General features: G+C 43.2%; 2 protein-coding genes across 2 annotated transcripts in view; both read left to right on the top strand.

The window, feature by feature from the left end:
• LOC119387806 (P2R1A-PPP2R2A-interacting phosphatase regulator 1) overlaps positions 1-4,642 on the top strand; it is a 34,320-nt gene extending 29,678 nt beyond the window's left edge. Inside the window, exon 12 of the mRNA XM_049413690.1 lies at positions 502-4,642. The gene's annotated coding sequence lies outside the window, so the exon portion shown is untranslated. The remainder of the gene's footprint in view (positions 1-501) is intronic.
• Positions 4,643-5,921: 1,279 nt separating this feature from the next.
• LOC119387805 (uncharacterized) overlaps positions 5,922-17,023 on the top strand; it is a 71,865-nt gene continuing 60,763 nt past the window's right edge. The window contains 1 exon segment of the mRNA XM_037655317.2: positions 5,922-6,286. The gene's annotated coding sequence lies outside the window, so the exon portion shown is untranslated.

The raw sequence follows: 17,023 nt of genomic DNA, 5'->3' as shown, positions 1-17,023 counted from the left end.
TAAAACAGCCAAGCAAGAGAAAAAAAAATAAAGCTTGTGGAAATTACTGCATACAATGGTTAAATAATTCTAGATACCATCTCTGTTCATAGATGCAAGACTCATCTACGCAGTGTCTTCAGTTAGCGGCTGCATTGCAACTTATTAAGCAACAATGGTAATCTTCTGCTTCACTGTAAGGGATTGGCGTTGATTGCTGGCAATCTAAAAAAAGCAGGAGAATGGGTGACAAGGTTGAGGAAGGAATGGAGCTTCGACGTGCAGTGGCGATGAGATATGAAACTTCGCATTGTGGAGAACATTGTGGCAATGCATCATGTGCGTCTCTGAAGCCATGCCTTGAGGCAGAGTTTATGGATAACTTGCAGACTGGTGTAACTGATAATTCTCCGTTTTTTGGTGCAGGTTATACGCACAGAAACATAATTCGCACGTATAAGTCGTGTGGACGATGTTCATTTTTCATTATCGTTACCCGATTTTTCTTATGTGGTAACAAAGGTCACGACAGCACTGGGAAAATGAAAAGCAATGTGCACTAGCTAGTCACTACGAAATGGAGCTCGAGTAAAGGCAAATGCCATTGTAAGTCACATTCACAAATCTGTCATGTGGTCTGTGGCTCGTATGAATGTAAAGGAGATTTAGGATCGTGCTAATTTTGCAAATTTACAGCTACACAAGAACATATCGGAACACAAACTTTCAAAGTGATTACATCTGTTCGATCTCAAGTTGACGACTGCTCTCTGACGGCAGTCACGTTAAATGTTGAAGGTTCAGTGCTACCATGTCACTGCTCTGCCAAATTGCAGCTTGTGAAACAGCATGCCTTTACTGAAGGCACCTAAATGCTTAAATTCATTCATCACTGTGCAGGCATTATTACTTCTCTTCAACCTACTGTGAGCGCTTGCTGTTTTTTCTCCTGCAATGTGTGACAGTTGTAGCTATGTTTAGGTTTTTGGGGCATTGTTATTTATTGCCATATAGGGGCTGTCAATGCGACGTGTTTGCACATACCTTCAACATTCACTTCCCACACTAGTTTTCTTATTTGAATTTTATAGGCAAACTTTCAAAGCCCCAGCTGTATGTGTCTAGTTTTTTATCTAGATATGTGTTTTCACCGCAGCTCTTTTCTTATTTTCTTGTTTGACTGTTATCACCGTCATTGTTACGTTGTTTGCTAGACACGGTGTACGCACCAGCCCTATAAAGTGGTGTCTCATGAAGGCCACACCTAGGAGCTGATGGAAGTACACTGTTGTGGAGTAAGGCTGGAGCTGCACATTAGGTCTCTGCAAAGAAAACCCAATCTTTGTCTCTGCACTGAAGCTTTTTTTTTTTCATTTTCTTTTTAACTTGTTTAGTTACCGTATTTCTTGCCATTCTTCGTGGTGCTGAGAGGGTGGATAAAAATATTTTGTTGCCTCCTGTATTCTACCGCCTCTATGAGACGAAAATGAAAAAGGTATGCTGTTTTGGTTCACACAGTTTACGTTTTTTTGCCAGTTTCTTTTTTTACATGTGTACACAGGCATAATAATGCTGGCCGTACTACAAGCAGTAGCGCTTCACGACAGGTGCCGTGTACAAATGTGGAGTCCAGTTGTCGGCAACTTGTGTAGCGGCTATGATTTGTGTAGAGTTGTTTGATTCGATCTCGAATTTCTTGCAACTGATAATTGCGTGTGTGCCCCTTTCCAAAGAAGGCGTGGGTGTTGCAATTATTATATGCGGCAAGTTGTATTGTAAAATTGAAATGTCTTTTTTTTTTCTTCATTTACATTAAAAGCTGCAAAATATTGACCACCAATGCACATTCAGTGTTCTGGGTAAAACTCTTTGTAGAGATATTCATTTCACAATTACTATTGGACATCTGTGAGATGTACTTGTATCGCCCATGCTTGCATGTCCCTCGCAGAGTTGATTTATTTAATAGGCATGAAAATATTGATAGGCGTTTCCTGACTGAAGTATTTAACATTGACTTGGTAAGAATTGTAATTGATGCAACTTTAAGAATGCAGGCTTGAAGGGCTAAACAGGGATTTGTAAAAACAGCAGCTCTTAGATGTAATATTAAACTCTACTCGCATGTTAAAAATTCTGTGCCCATAATTTCCTTTTCAATTAGAAAATAAAAGGGCATCTTTTTCCATGCCTGACCACACTTAAGAGCGTTCTTGTGAACTATATTTTTCAACCTTCAATTTACCTGTTCTCTTGCATTTTATTTCTTCAGCATTCAACTACCAGTAGGTCTCTCGTCGCCAATGAACACTTAGTTTATGTTTGTAAAAGTACTTTGCAACCACTTGTATGTATAATTCACTCCTGATGCTTTGTCCTGGTTTGTCATCTAAGAACAAAAATATTTATGCATTTACCTGCACCTGTCTTACTTCATTCTTTCCTGCATTTCTTTTTCTTTTCTTGGTCCTTTCCACAACACATTGAACACATACACGTGCTGAAAAAAAGGTTGCAAGTCAGATGTTCATTGTACAATGTTCTTCAGTTATCATCTACAGGACTGGTCTTAGTCTCGACATAATATGCACAGCTTACGCTTAGTCCGCAGATGCCATGGTGCATTCATAAAACTTTGGACTGTGTTTTGTGGTTTGAGAGATGACGGGAGCCAGATTTTGTAACTATTCCTTCTGTTTCAACAGTTCCTTTTATAGTTCGTTTATTTGTTTCGTTTTCATTTATTCGTACCTCAAGGGTTTTGAGGGACATTACATGAGGGGTGGGCAAGAGAAAAAGAAGAAAAAAAAACAGCAGCAGTTCACAGTTAAAATGATGACAAATGGTTCTTTACGGCAGTTTTAAATTGAACAAAATTTGTTGACATGGCGATGTGGGCGGGAAGGTCGTTCCAGCCTTGCGCCGTCTGAAGGAAGAATGATTTCTGGAAGTTCTTTGTTCGGGTACGAATGGGATGGACTGCGTTCGGGTGACAATGGCGCGATATCCGATGTGCAGGTCTGATGAATGCATTGCCTGGTGGCAAGGAATGAAAAAACTTATAATACAGGCACAGACGTGAAATTTTACAGCGGGGGGCAAGATGAGGAAGGTTAAGCTGAGATTTTACTGTTGCCACACTTATGTTAGTCGAGTAATTCGAGATAATGAATCTGGAAGCACGATTCTGGATGGATTCAAGCATGTTTGTAAGGTTAGCTTGATGAGGATCAAAAATGGCATTAACATACTCAAGTTTAGGCTTTACAAGCGTTTTATAAGCTATTAGTTTAGTAGAGGTAGGTTCCGAGGCAAGGTTGCGACGGAGATAACCGAGGACTTGATTGTCAAAGTTATCAAAATGTCAAAATTTCCTAATCTGGTACAAATGTTTGAGAAAAGTTGCTGCTTGATATCAAATAAAATAACATATATTCTTTCGGTTTCTAGGCGACATGAAGTACAAAGAGGCCACCCGATAATAAATGAAATTGGACGTTGCATTCATATACACTTGCAGCATGCAACAGTTCACAATGGCATATCCAGTTTATTGTAGAGCATGCAATTATAAACAGTAAGATATCTGGGACTCTGTAGCAGGGATTGTAATGAAACAGGAAATATTGTTTTGGTACACCACTGCAAAGCCATAGTGGGTGTAGACATGAAAGTGGCCAAGTAATTAATGTGAACAAATTCGTGTATAGACCTGCTTAAAAGCAGGTCATGCTTACTGAATGGTTGGAAGCTATTGAGCAGAACTTTCATGTCCCATTAAATAGGTGCCCTTGTATAACAACCACAGCTCCCAAGTCGAGAGCAGGATTGTTGGGCAACAGTCTTTGTGTTCATCATTGTCTTCTGCAAACCCAAGTTTTCTTGTCGCTGATATGCTTGAAAAAGAAAAGCTTTTCACAACTACAAATGAATTCCCACATCGAATAGCAGAGACTACTGGCTTCGTGTTTGAATACAAACACCCCCAATTTCTTGCCATCTACTGCGCAAGTGGTCAATACTGAAAATTGGAGCAGCATGGCAATGTGTGAGCCAGGTGACAAAGTGGAAAGAAAACCTGAAAAATTTGGAGCCTGGTGTGTATTGAAAATGTGTCGGAAGTTGTATTCCCAACGTCAAACGGAGTGAACTTGTCATGGCCATTTGTCGAGCATGGATGGTTTTTCTGAGGTGGCTATCTAAAGACGTACATTGGTGTGCCCTTCATTTCTGTGCATTGCCAGAGTGCTGCTACTACTACACATAATAATACACCTGCACACGAGAAAGAGCTTTGTTGAATATAAGTAGTTTATTGCGTGTGTTGAAGCAACGTACTCGGATGTCCTTGTTTATATGTATTGATGCTATGCGAGAGTTTTCCTGTTTTTTTTTTTATGGAAGCTTTTCTGATGGTTGCAGAGTTTGCTTGCCGAAGCAGGCGCAATTCACATATAAATATTATATATACTGTACACACAGAATGAGTGCTCTTTGTTTGTATATTATGTAAACATATCAAGTGGCTTGCTCGTTATGTGGCGTGCAGCCAGTGTTTATGCACATTGATGCGCAATTGTTTTTGAGTGGTCTCAACCTGTAGTGCTTGTGCAATACAAGTGCACAAAGATGAGATGACACCTATTAAAATTTTATCCATTGACATGCCTGGTTTGTCTTCTTTCACTGGTAACATGCATCCTGTTGACGTTTAGCTTCAAGCATACGAGATAAATAGGAGCAACCATTGTGCAAGAATCTAGGCACTGCCTAGAGCAAGACTGTGAGGGTTCAGTTGATTGCGCTGTCTTTGTGCACGTTTTAGAATTCAGTCTCTGCAGAAAAATGATGGGAGGCAACCACCGGATCAACGCAATTCAAACTTTATGGAACACTTGTTCATATAAGTTGCTTCGTCGCGAAATGCACTACTAATATGGAAGCGCAGTGTAATGAAAATTAGTGTATGTTGAGACAGCTGCAATATGTTGACCTGTCAACAAACCGGTGTCTTGTTGACCAAAGGCGTGTAGCCGGTTACTTGTCTCGGCCACCTCGACTGATAAGCTATAGATAAGCCGCCCGAGGCAAAAGTGCTGACGCGTGCTTCGTCAGCCCGATAAAGTGGCATGTTTACTTCGACTAGCAAGCGAGAACTCCAAAACGTGCTTAGCACATCCACTAGATGTGCGTTGAATTTGGCAGGCCATGGCTGGGAGTGTTTTAGTTTCGCTTATGACAGTCCGATACCTTGATTGTACGCTTCCTCCTTGTTCTGATAGTGATGCTCTAAGAGTCATCCATGTACATGGAGGAATAAAAAAAAATGCCCATGTACATTAATAACGTTTAGTTTCGTTTTCGAGCCGAATGGACTTTAAAGTACTTTCGGTTTCGTCTATTTCCCGTGTACCTCCGAAAGTGGTATAAGGCGCCAAGAAAACAAAACAGATATGCGAGAGGTAACACAAGGCAGAACATTTTCGTTTATTGGATTGGTTTATTACCTAGGTTATATTGATTCCAATCTAATACGATTAAACGCTGCTTTGAGAATGTTTTTCCTCGGTAAATTGAAGCGGTTACATGATAAGAAATAATGTTCAATTGTTTCGTCCTGGTTACAAAACGAGTAAAGAGGGGAAGGAGCCAGACCAGATCTATGCATATAAAAGTTTAATTTTGGAACGCGACATCGTAATTTAGTAAAATTAACTTCACCTTTTCTTGTTAAACAGAAATTCCTACGCCAAGGAAACAAGAGGTGTCGATTCCGTGCTTTGTCATCTTCGTCATGCTTGAGTTTCGGTTTCGCTTTTCTAGCTTTAATGAGAGGGCGCTGAAAGACTTCCGTTTCGATCCGCCTCTTTCGGTTTTTCTTTCGCCTCTCCGACGGAAGTAGCGGAGAACGGGAAGAAGGAAGGAAACGTGCAGTTTTCGCGGCGTGCCGCCGCTGCTCCACGGGTTCCAGTGCTCCATCAATCTACCGCACCATCGCAGTCGTCGGTCGGCGGAGTTAGTACGTATAAACGGTAACCGCCCCACACACGAGCGCGCCACCGCAGAATGCGCTTTCAAGAGCACGGCGGCAGAGGCGCGCGGCGTTCGTAAAATTGCCTTTCGTTGGAATGTTGCACGGGGATTGCTACAGACAGCGTGCTGAGAACGAGTCGAGAAACGGCAGAGAGACACTCTCAGCGTGCCCTGCGATCAGCGAACTCTGTCTACTCCTCTGTGGCAGGAGGCATGCGCGCAGGCTTTCGCCTCAAGCTAGGACGACTAACTACATAGGGAAGAGCCTTCGAAGGTGAGTAACGGTGCTCGACCTTGTCGGAATCCGTAAAGCATGCGGTGACTCTGTTGGGTTACCGTTTTGCCGCTGCTGTCGTAGAGTACCACACTTTTTTACAGCGACCGCTGCAAGCTTTCGGCGCAGACGCGCGCGCGTGGCGCGCTGGTGAGGGCGGTTTACTATTTGCGGACGCTTTGCTCTAGATAGATTGCGTTAATGTTGTTCGCTCAGAAAATAGCGCGGGGCGACGAGTGCGAGACTAGGCATTTGTCTCTGTTGCGGTGTTCCTCGCATCGTTTGCGTCATTTAGCGTGAGGATGAAAATAATGCATTTTTTTTTTACCCCTTTGCATATCACAAAGCGGTGGTTTACCGGATGTGACCAGTCATATTTGATTTCCATTCGTCACTTTCTTAACGCAAGCCAAGTTCTGAAGCACGCCCCCTCAGCAGTACAATGCGCGCATATGCCATCTGTCTGAATTCTAACAAGCTTTTCACTAGATTTAGATCCGCAGTTTCATTACACGCTAAATGTCTTCAGAAAACAAGCGATATATCATTTCGTTCGTAACAAAGCAAGGGGAATTGAAGGGCTCGTTTTTCTTTGTTAAACTTAAACTTTATTTGGGCATTACACATATATGGTTTGACCTTATAATGACAACCGTCAGACAATGCAGCCAAGGAAAGTATAGGGGACGTTATTTGTATTATGATGTAAATGTGAATAACTTAAAGTGGTAAAGTGGACGAAAATGGCAACTTCCCGCCGGAAGATACGAACCTGCGACCTTCGGATAACGCGTCCGATGCTATTGCGGCGGTTGTCCTCCCGTACACCTCATCGGGTATCCGAAGGTTGCAGGTTCGGTCCCTGCCGGCGGGAAGAATTTTCTTTTCGTCCACTTTAATTTCTTCACGTTTACTTCATAATTAGTACAAATAACGTCCCCTATACTTTCCTTGGCTGCATTGTCCGTTAGTTCTCATTAGGGTTTCGTGCGTGACAGAAAGAGAATACGATTTGTTCTCGCTGCCCACGAGCACGAAATAGATACACGCAGTACGTGAAGCTTAAAATGGGGTTGTCAAAGGTAACAGTGCACATAACTCAGTCGAAATCGCACTTTTTCAAGACTACTCAATCGGCCTATTTCGCCACCGTCTTTTGTCGACAAAAAAAAAATAAAAACATAAAATAGTAATGAAGCATCAGCCGACTTCTGATGCTGGGGCATTCAGCAGCCGGCGACCGCTCTTTCACTCTCGATCATTATTTAGTCCATCGCTATTGAGACTATACAATGGAAATGTTCATAATTGCAATACTAAAAGAGTAGAGAAGTTTTAATCGTATCGATGTTTGTTGTGCCCGGCTTGCGGCTGGAATGTATAAATCTTTTTTTAAGTCTTAGCTCTCAGTATCAAAGCAAACGCAAGGGTGCGGGAGACACTACCAAAACATTTTTTTTAAATACCTAGATAAGTCTGAAATCTCCTAAGGATTTCTTCTGTTTTTATTTAACATCCTTTCACCTATTTTGCATTGTTGGAAACAATATATGTAAACCAGTCGAAGCATAAAAAAAAGTCCTAATCTTACGCGAAAGAAAAGCAATACAACAAATGTCATTTTCTTTCTTTCTCTTTCTTTCTTTATTTTCTCTTTCTTTCTTTACCATAAAACGCAGAATATGCTGTATTTTATGAACCCACCCAACTGGTGAAGTTTATTGCTCTCCATTTAAAGGTCGCATGTTCACCGTGTTCATTCTGCATCTTGCCAACAGCTTCTTTTTATTATTGGTGCTCAGATCGACGCCCAAAGTCGGTTACGCAGGCTACATTTTGTTCATTTCATCTGTTCGGCCCTTGCACAATCGCAAAACGCCAGCGGTCAGTGACGTACGCCTGGAAAGCGCGGGCGAATGTAACTGCTACTTTTTTCAGCAAACTACCGGCGGCGTTCCAGTTAGTCTACTATATCGAAGAGCTCTAACGAGGCGTAGTCAGTATAAGCTATACCTCTGTGCATAGACACCCGCGCTGAACATTTCACTAACATATCCCTTTTTTCGGCGTTCGAGTTACACGAACTTAAAGTTGTCTTCTCTGTGTAGCATTTGTCACCACGCAGATGCATGGGCCAGCTTAGGGAACAAGGAGGCTTTAATTATCATAATAATGTTTTGCTAAAAGGACGAAATAAAGCGTTACAATGCAACGGGTAGCGGAGTACACTTGAACGAAGTTCAATTTATGCATGATGTTATGCGCGATGTTATGCAGTGTCAGCGGTGCGTGTATCTTGTGCTTCGATAGCATGCAGGGTTGTTCGCGAGCCGTGACGTCATGACTTTCTTGCTAATTTGATGAGACGCACATTCAGGCGAAGACCTTGAAAAAAAAATTCTGGTGGGCCCTATCGCGCGAAGAAGTGCGCGCGTGCGCAGCTCATATCGGGGAGCTTGCAAATTATCACACCCACGAAGTTTTGGCTTCGCCTGTACGCATATCGCAATGCGGTAAAGCAAGCTTCGAAGTGGCGTTGGTTCCATGTCGCCGCCGCGTGCGGGTTTGGATACGATTTACCCGCTGTAATAAGGATATACCGTTATACCAATATTTGAACCTGTCAAAATTACGGCGCGGCGGTGATATATATGCATATCCGTAGAGGTTACGGACACATTTGCAAGCGCTGTACATCATGACTACGATTGTATCGGTGACTTGTAATGCTTCGACGGGAACGGTTTGGTGCAGCATATAAACATTACATGGCGTCAAAATGTCGTACTGCCACCACAAGTCATAAAAATAGGGCCACATGATGTAGTCTTGTAGCGGCTTATATCTTGTATCCGTGTAATTCAGATGACACATCCTGCACCCTTGACCCAGCCTTACCTCTCTTATCAGGCCCGCTCTATAGTGTGACATTTGCCCAAAGCTTGTGCGCCGCATGTGCTCTTAGGTCGCTCATGTGATTGATGGCTCATCCGCATAGTAACAATCAATTTACGCACGCTGAAATGTTCAGCACGGGGGGTGGGGGCTTCATCAGTATAACAATAACATTTGCGTTCTAGTATTTTAGACAAGCTGAAGTCTATTCTGCAAAAAAAATGTACATTAACCAACTCGCCCACATCGCCATTCTTCTTCTGACGCTTAGATGTCTAGGTTCAGTGGTCACATCTGTCACGCGTCAACTTAAAAACGGCTTATAGTACGCGTCTTTGCTATCCACAGACCATTATTACGCGCAATTACGCTAGCGTCCGAAATCGCGGACGTGTTGTAATCTGTAAGTGAAGAGATATTACGCATGGGCCATGCTTTAATGTACCGTTCTCTAAAACTATATAGGCCTCGCTTACATTGAGACATTGCAGAGAAGTCCTTAAGAAGTACTGAATACTGGGCGAGTTGGTATTCCATGATTAGGCCGGCATGCGCAAGAAACAAGAGATAGCCTATACAGAACACACATTCTTGCGCCCGTGTCGCGTGTTCTCACCCCTGCATCTTGTTTCTTGCTCATTTTAGCCTCGTTAATTGAATGAATAGATGTGCTCTGCATGATATATTCTTCCGAATGAGTCGTTGCTCAGAAGAGATGGTAATTAAATTAGCGGTATTAACTCTAAGCAGACCATTTCGTACGAGCATTGCAGGAAAGATTTGATAAGATCACTTGTAGACCGTAGTGTTCGGTTTGGGGTCCGTTCGCATCATTCTGACAACTTCGAGTCCTTTACCAGGCTAACGTTTGTTCCAGCCTCAAGGAGGGATGTTCAAAGCGAAGCATGAATTTCCGCGGCGGAGGGTTTCCCTGAGGTGCATGAAGTGTTGTAATGAAAGGGGGAAATAGACATCCACTTGTTTGTAGAACAAAGCCACAACAAAATCAATACGGATTTCTCAGAATGGAGAGCCTCTTAGTTCTAGTTCCGGGTCCCATATATGCTCCAGATGGTGACGGACTTTCGTCAACACTTGTCTGTTGTCCCTTGCGCTTGTTCCACACTTCTTTCTTTCTTTCTTTCTTTCTTTCTTTCTTTCTTTCTTTCTTTCTTTCTTTCTTTCTTTCTTTCTTTCTTTCTTTCTTTCTTTCTTTCTTTCTTTCTTTCTTTCTTTCTTTCTTTCTTTCTTTCTTTCTTTGCGCACTGTTAGTTCCTTTTTGACTCCTGCATCGGCAAGCTCTGAATGAGTAGCGATGAAAAGCAAGAGAAGTGTAATCTACGATAAAAGTGTTAGAAAAAGTGCTCAAACACTCTCCTTCCAGTCGAACTCGCTGCATGACAAATGCGAGGCTGAAGTTCCAGCGAATATATTTCCCTTCGGATGCAAGCTCGAATAGCCGAATGCCTATATGTGAGAGGCTTCTGCTACCTCTTCGTTGACGTCTCTGTATCGTATGTCAGGGAGATAATGAAGAGAATATATGTCTCGTCTGAAATATCGGCCAGTGCGTGTGGAAGAAAGGTCCCCTTTCTGTCAGCGAAAAGGAATGTCGCTGCGCTTCGGTTGACTCTGCCGCCAAGTGACCTTTCCGGCTGTCTCGCGGCGTGTGAAGACCTCCGTGTACTATTCACAGACTCATGCTTCGAGTACCGCCTTGTATTAGACGACTGTTCTCGCGGCCCCGTGGTGTGACGTCGACGCGGTATGGTAATCACGGATTGAGCACGAACTCGCGAAAGTGGGCGCGTCTGTCACGCCATGGCGTGGTGTTGATTAAAACTGACGGGGAAAAGGAGAACCCATTCGGAACTTAACTTTCATGATATTAACGCTTTCTTGGTGCCGAGTTTCGTTTCACCTTTCTTTCTTTCTTTCTTTCTTTCTTTCTTTCTTTCTTTCTTTCTTTCTTTCTTTCTTTCTTTCTTTCTTTCTTTCTTTCTTTCTTTCTTTCTTTCTTTCTTTCTTTCTTTCTTTCTTTCTTTTATGCACGAAGTTAGGACGATTCGCGGTTTTATTTCACTCTTTTCTGTCCCCCTTTCGCACGTGTCAAGTTCTGGGCTTTCTTTCCGTTAGAATCTGTATATATTGATTTATTTTTCAGATATGTGCAATTATGATGCAGGTTAACGTTAAAATGCGGCCACGGCGGCCACATTTCAATGGGGGGCGAAAGGCAAAGAACACCCATGTGCTTATGTTCGGGTGCACGTTAAAGAACCCCAGTTGATCGAAATTAATCCGTAGTCCCACACTACGGCGTGCCTCATAATCATACGGTGGTTTCGACACGTCAAACTCCAGCAATTATATGTTATTGTACTTTCACGCATGCACTGTCCAGTGGTGTCACGTTTGCTAAAATGTTGTAAAAATTAACTTTCATGCTTCTTTATATTGCTTGTTGTATTGATAAGTGCTATAAGTGCTGCGTAAAACTAAAAACGCGTGCTCTTGCCAAGTATGTTAACGCCGAAAAAAATTGAATTATTGGTGTACAGTCTAAGGTGTTCATTAAAACAAGACTGTTTTGTGAAGCGGAACTTACTGTATTTATGACAAGCAGATCGTGCGCAAACGTGTACAAACAACACGAGACACACGGAAGTATGCGGCACATCGCGCACATGCTGAGCCTATGAAAAAAGAACATAAAAACGTCACACACGTTACTCAACACATAGAACAAAAGCAATGAACGTCACTCGTGTGTTGCTCGCATCAATCCTAGGTACAAGTAATTGCACGCGACTGGCCGAGATCGGTAGCACTGGATAGTCTGGTCTGAGGCTGCCGAGTGAGCGCGAAAGGGCGGCCGCTCTCCGCAGCACGGAATCACGAAGTAACTTGGCGTGCGCATGCGCGCGCGCGCAAGTCACGTGGTTGAGGAGAAAAGTTTCTCCCTTGGCGCTTGCCGCAAGAGGGCGCGACGAGTAAATCGTCCGTAGAGTCGGGTAGAGTTACTGTATGCTACCTTTAGGTAGCAGAGTTGCGCATCTGTCTTCCGAACGCCTCTAGCAACCATGCATTGCGGAGAAGCTGACGCTTGGACCAATTTTTGTGTTTCTCTACGCCGCCGCTGCAGCGAATCGAATTGGCATCAGATATCGACAGTTAAGTTAATCACAGGTCTTCGACACGCCAAACTTGTCATCAGCGACACGGTAGGCATGTCGGCTGCAAGAACGAAGAGCGGCTTCGCCGCATAGCTGTGGTTGCTAGCCAGACCTATGCGCAACTCTGCTACCTAAAGGTAGCATATACAGTAACTCTAATCGTCCGCAAAGGAGAAAGTCGCTGCTCCGAAGGAGGAACGGAGCCCGTTGCTCCATTCTCGCTCCCTTTTTTTTTAGAGTGATAGGTGAATTCCTCGCCGTCGATTACATGCCGTCGTACTTCTACCTTATCATTCGATAGCACCAATTTCTGGAACACCTGCATACCTTGAAGACCTCGGTGCACATTTCCTTCTCTTCTTCTTCTACTTCTTTTTTTTTGCGATGTTCGTTGTTTCCAACTTAATTTAGCTTGAAATGCACGGTCGAAATGTGAAGCTAGCTCTCTCTCTCTATCTCTTGTATTTAAAACTCGAGTTCGAACTTCTCCCAATCTCTGTTCGTCAATTCAACATTCCGTGAAGAACCTTAGGCAAATGGGGATGAGATGAAAAGAAAAACGAGCTTTGACATTTGTAAAGTTCGCGAAACCCTTTCACTAGTCGAGTGCTGATGTTTTAGCGGTCGTGCGTGCGACTATGAAGACGCGGAGATGAAAGTCTTACGGGCCACAGGTGATATTGTATAAGTTCATAAGGGTTGCTTGTTGGGCGGCTTTGGTACGGTATATTTTTGTGCGGGTATGCAAGCAACTGAAAGAAAAAAAATCGTGAGGCAGGAAACCTTTCCACGATTTCCTGTTTCTCTATTTTTCTTGTCATCCTTTCCGCCACTCGCGTATACCGTTACCGAGGAATATTATATAAAAGATAGCAGCACAAGGGCTCGTCTGCAAATAGCGTAAATAAAGTTGCATGGGAGGGAAAAAAATAAACCTACCTGGCACGAAGAAGGCAATGTTACGGTCTATCGACAAAAGCAATACGAGACGGCAGGTGAACAAAAGGCTGTGGCATGTGCAAGAATTTCATCGATCGTGTGATGATGGAACACGGGAGGGAGCCATTTTTCAGTGCGAGCTGTATTGCTTGGCGGGTGTTGAGTATCTTGACGAACTGCAGCTGCGTCCAGTCTCTGCTTTTGTCTCGCCTACTTTGATCCTCGTTTTGTGCGACAAGCAAGACGCATAAAATAAAGCTGCCGGTGTAAGCGAGCTCAATAATCGGCGGCATATTCCTGCATTATGGCTGCGGGCTTTATTCTGCATGGTGCTGTCGCTTGGCACTGACGACAAAAATACGTGCGCGAAGAGGTGACCTTTTCAATCAGCTACTGGTGTAGTCTATTTAGACGCTTCAAAAAGCGTACAAGCGTTTTAGTAGCAGCGTGCAAAGCCGCTTATATACCCGATAGATGCACAGCTGTCGTTTGACAAACTATAAGGCTCAAAAGGCGACTTCCGACATCAAAGTGAGTAAAAAAGAATATACACTTTGTGGTTCAAGCGAGGAGCTACAGGCCGGTACAATGGTACCGCGGGTTTACAAAGTGTAAGACTCTCGGGCGTTGCAAAATAGCGTATGAGCGGCATCTCTCCACTTGTAACTTTTTACAGCGAGGTTGTACATTGCTACGCGATACCAAAATTGATCCGTCCTACGCACGTAAAAACTCCTAGCACGTACGTGCCACAGAAATTCGGCAAATCCCACTACTCACCACTGATCCATTAGAAAGGAAGATAACACGCGGACTGCAAACACAAATTACGAATACCAATTAAGATTTCTGGACAGACGTAACCAATAACAGGAGAAAAATACTTTAATGTACCGTCGGGATTAACGCAGTGACAAACACCGGTGCTGCATGTTTCAGCCTCGTTGGCTAACCATCAGTACGGAGTACTTGCAAGTTTTTCTGCTTTTTTTTTAACCCTTAATAAATTCCTTTCTGATAACAGCCACCCGAGATTTTTCTTTCCACAATTAGCACCTGTACTACATGGAAGATAAAGTAGCGGTACGCATACTCTGTAATGCTTCGCAATCTCGCAACTGCGGGTACTACGCTTACTAAGCTATAAGCTTAGGCGAGCTGGTGATCCATTCTTGGCTACAGCGCAAAGAACACAGGGCGAAGACGAGAGAACGGGACAAGTCGCGCGCATTACGACACCCGCAGAGAGGCACCGGGGGTTTTCGGCGAAAGGAATTAATGCGAGGCAGGGATCCGCCGCCGTATAGCTACTCGAATGGACATCCCTCCGACACAAGATGGCGGACGGTTAATCTGGCGAGTGTCTCAGAGACGTTCACTGCTCTCGACTGTCAGCCCATCGTAGTGATTCACTCGTACACGCTAATCAGGCGAGGTCAGTGCCTATATATAAGCAGCAGCATGACGCAAGCGTTCGTTGTGTCATCCGGTGGCCGCATCGCCGAAAGAAACGGCCGCTGCAGGGGCTATCAAACTACGCCAGTCCCACCCACGCTTCCGGCGCCATCGCTTTTATCTTTCCATTGACTCCCGTGAGACGATAAATGCATCCACGTGGCTTGATTTTCCTGCGCGCGATCACTTTATTTATGCCTAAACGCAAAGCCGTAAACACGCAAGACAGACCGAAGGCTTTGCCATGACTTTGCCATGACGTTAAACAAAAAGAAACAGATAGATGCCATCTGTCTTGATCTGTCGAAAGCATTCGATAGAGTGCTACATGCAGAATTGCTTCTGAAACTGGAAGTTATGGGAATAAACGAACAAATAGTAAAATGGATAACCGCGTACCTTCGGGGCAGAACGCAGTACGTAGAAGTAGAGCACATTAAATCAAAGCCATTGAACGTGACGTCAGGTGTTCCACAAGGGTCTGTATTAGGCCCAGTGCTATTCTTAGTCTATATTAATGATATCGCCTCTGAAATTGACGGAAGAATCACAGTACGGCTTTTCGCCGATGATTGTCTACTGTACAAAGAAATTGATAGCCCGGAAGATCAGGAGTTGCTCAGTGACGCTCTTAGGACAGTAGAAGAATGGTGCGACAAATGGAAAATGAAAATAAATGAGAATAAAACTGTCCTATTGCGTGTAACAAATAAAGTAAATAACATCTTCTACTTTAATTACACAGCAAATTCCTCGGTGCTTTCTACAGTTGACGTGCTGAAATACTTAGGCGTAAATATATCCACGAATTTAAGCTGGTCTTACCATGTTGGCAAAATATGCGAAACTGCGGAAAAGAAGCTCTGGTTCTTGCGAAGGAAACTGCGTTTAGCTTCACAGTCAGTAAAACTAACAGCTTATCTGACCTACGTTCGGCCCACGCTAGAGTATGCCAGTATAATCTGGGACCCTCATCAGTCAGGGTTAATTCAGAGACTGGAAAGAGTTCAACGTCGAGCAGCAAGGTTTATTCTAGCGCGATACTCTCGTAAAGATTCCGTCACCGAAATGCTCAGTTTGCTAAACTTGCCCACGCTTGGTGAACGCAGGCGCATAGCAAGATTAAAGTTTTTTTTTACCTTCTCACTAAAAACAAATTTAACATTAATAGCAGTCAGTACTTGATAGCACGACAAGGTAGAGCATTGCGAAAAAGCAAAGATGGTACTTTCGAAATACCTCAGATGCATATTAACAGTTACGCGTTTTCCTTCTTCCCAAGAACCATTAAAGAATGGAATCAGTTGCCACTAATAACGCGAGAAAGTATCAGTGCAGATCATTTTGAAAATAACCTAGCAGGCCAATAAAGACGCACGCATTTACGCATGATTTTTATTTTGTGTTTGTGTGAGTTCATTTGTTAGTATTGTGCTGTTAGCTTTATATTGTTTGATCGGTGTATGTGCAGATTATTTCGCTTATGAACGGCTGTGTGTTTTTGTACGGCAATGGTCGGTTATATTTTCTTACATCGCTCGTTAACTGTGTATTTATGTTGTTGTATAATTGTGTTTATGGTGTTGTATAATTGTATAATTGGTGTTGTTTGATCGTATATACGAACTATTTGGCTTATGTACGCATATGGTTTCTTCTGTAGTATTTTATGCACGGTTTCTTATGTAGTATGGTTTCTTATATGTACGCTTGTGTTTTTTTTTTCTTATGTAGTGTGGTTTCTTATGTATTTTTTCTCTTCTCAAGTGTTTTTTTAGTTCTATTTTTTTATGTACAACATGCAAAAGTGCTGCTATTCACCCACCCTGTAACGGCCGACAGGCCAACAGTATGAGTAAAAAAAAAAAAAAAAAGGACAGATGCAAAGGACAGGGTTGGTTGGCGGGGGCCTCAACGTGAATGCCCCCCATCGCTGAGGCCGCAAGCGTTCGCCTCTCAGGGTGTATTACTAAGAGCATTTTCACTCCCTCGTTTTATACGCATTTCATAATAACGCATTTCACTCCGTCCGACTATTGGAGAGAGCAAACCAATGCCTTGAAGAGTAACTCGCTGCCTTTACTCCTGTGATACTCTCGCGAGTTTTTCTTTTTTTTTTTTAATGTGTGCATAAGCTTATTATCTTCCCCCCTTTGATGTCTCGTAAAGAAGCGGCATTTCACTTTGACAACTTCATTGATTTCAACATTCCATCATTCGGGATGCTGAGGGCCGGAGTAAAGAAAACGTCAGTTTCGCCGCAAGGGTGAAG

Source organism: Rhipicephalus sanguineus, chromosome 3 (assembly GCF_013339695.2).
Source record: "Rhipicephalus sanguineus isolate Rsan-2018 chromosome 3, BIME_Rsan_1.4, whole genome shotgun sequence".
NCBI classification, from domain to species: domain Eukaryota; kingdom Metazoa; phylum Arthropoda; class Arachnida; order Ixodida; family Ixodidae; genus Rhipicephalus; species Rhipicephalus sanguineus.
Note: the sequence above shows the minus strand (reverse complement) of the source record. Positions and strands in the feature narration are given on the sequence as shown.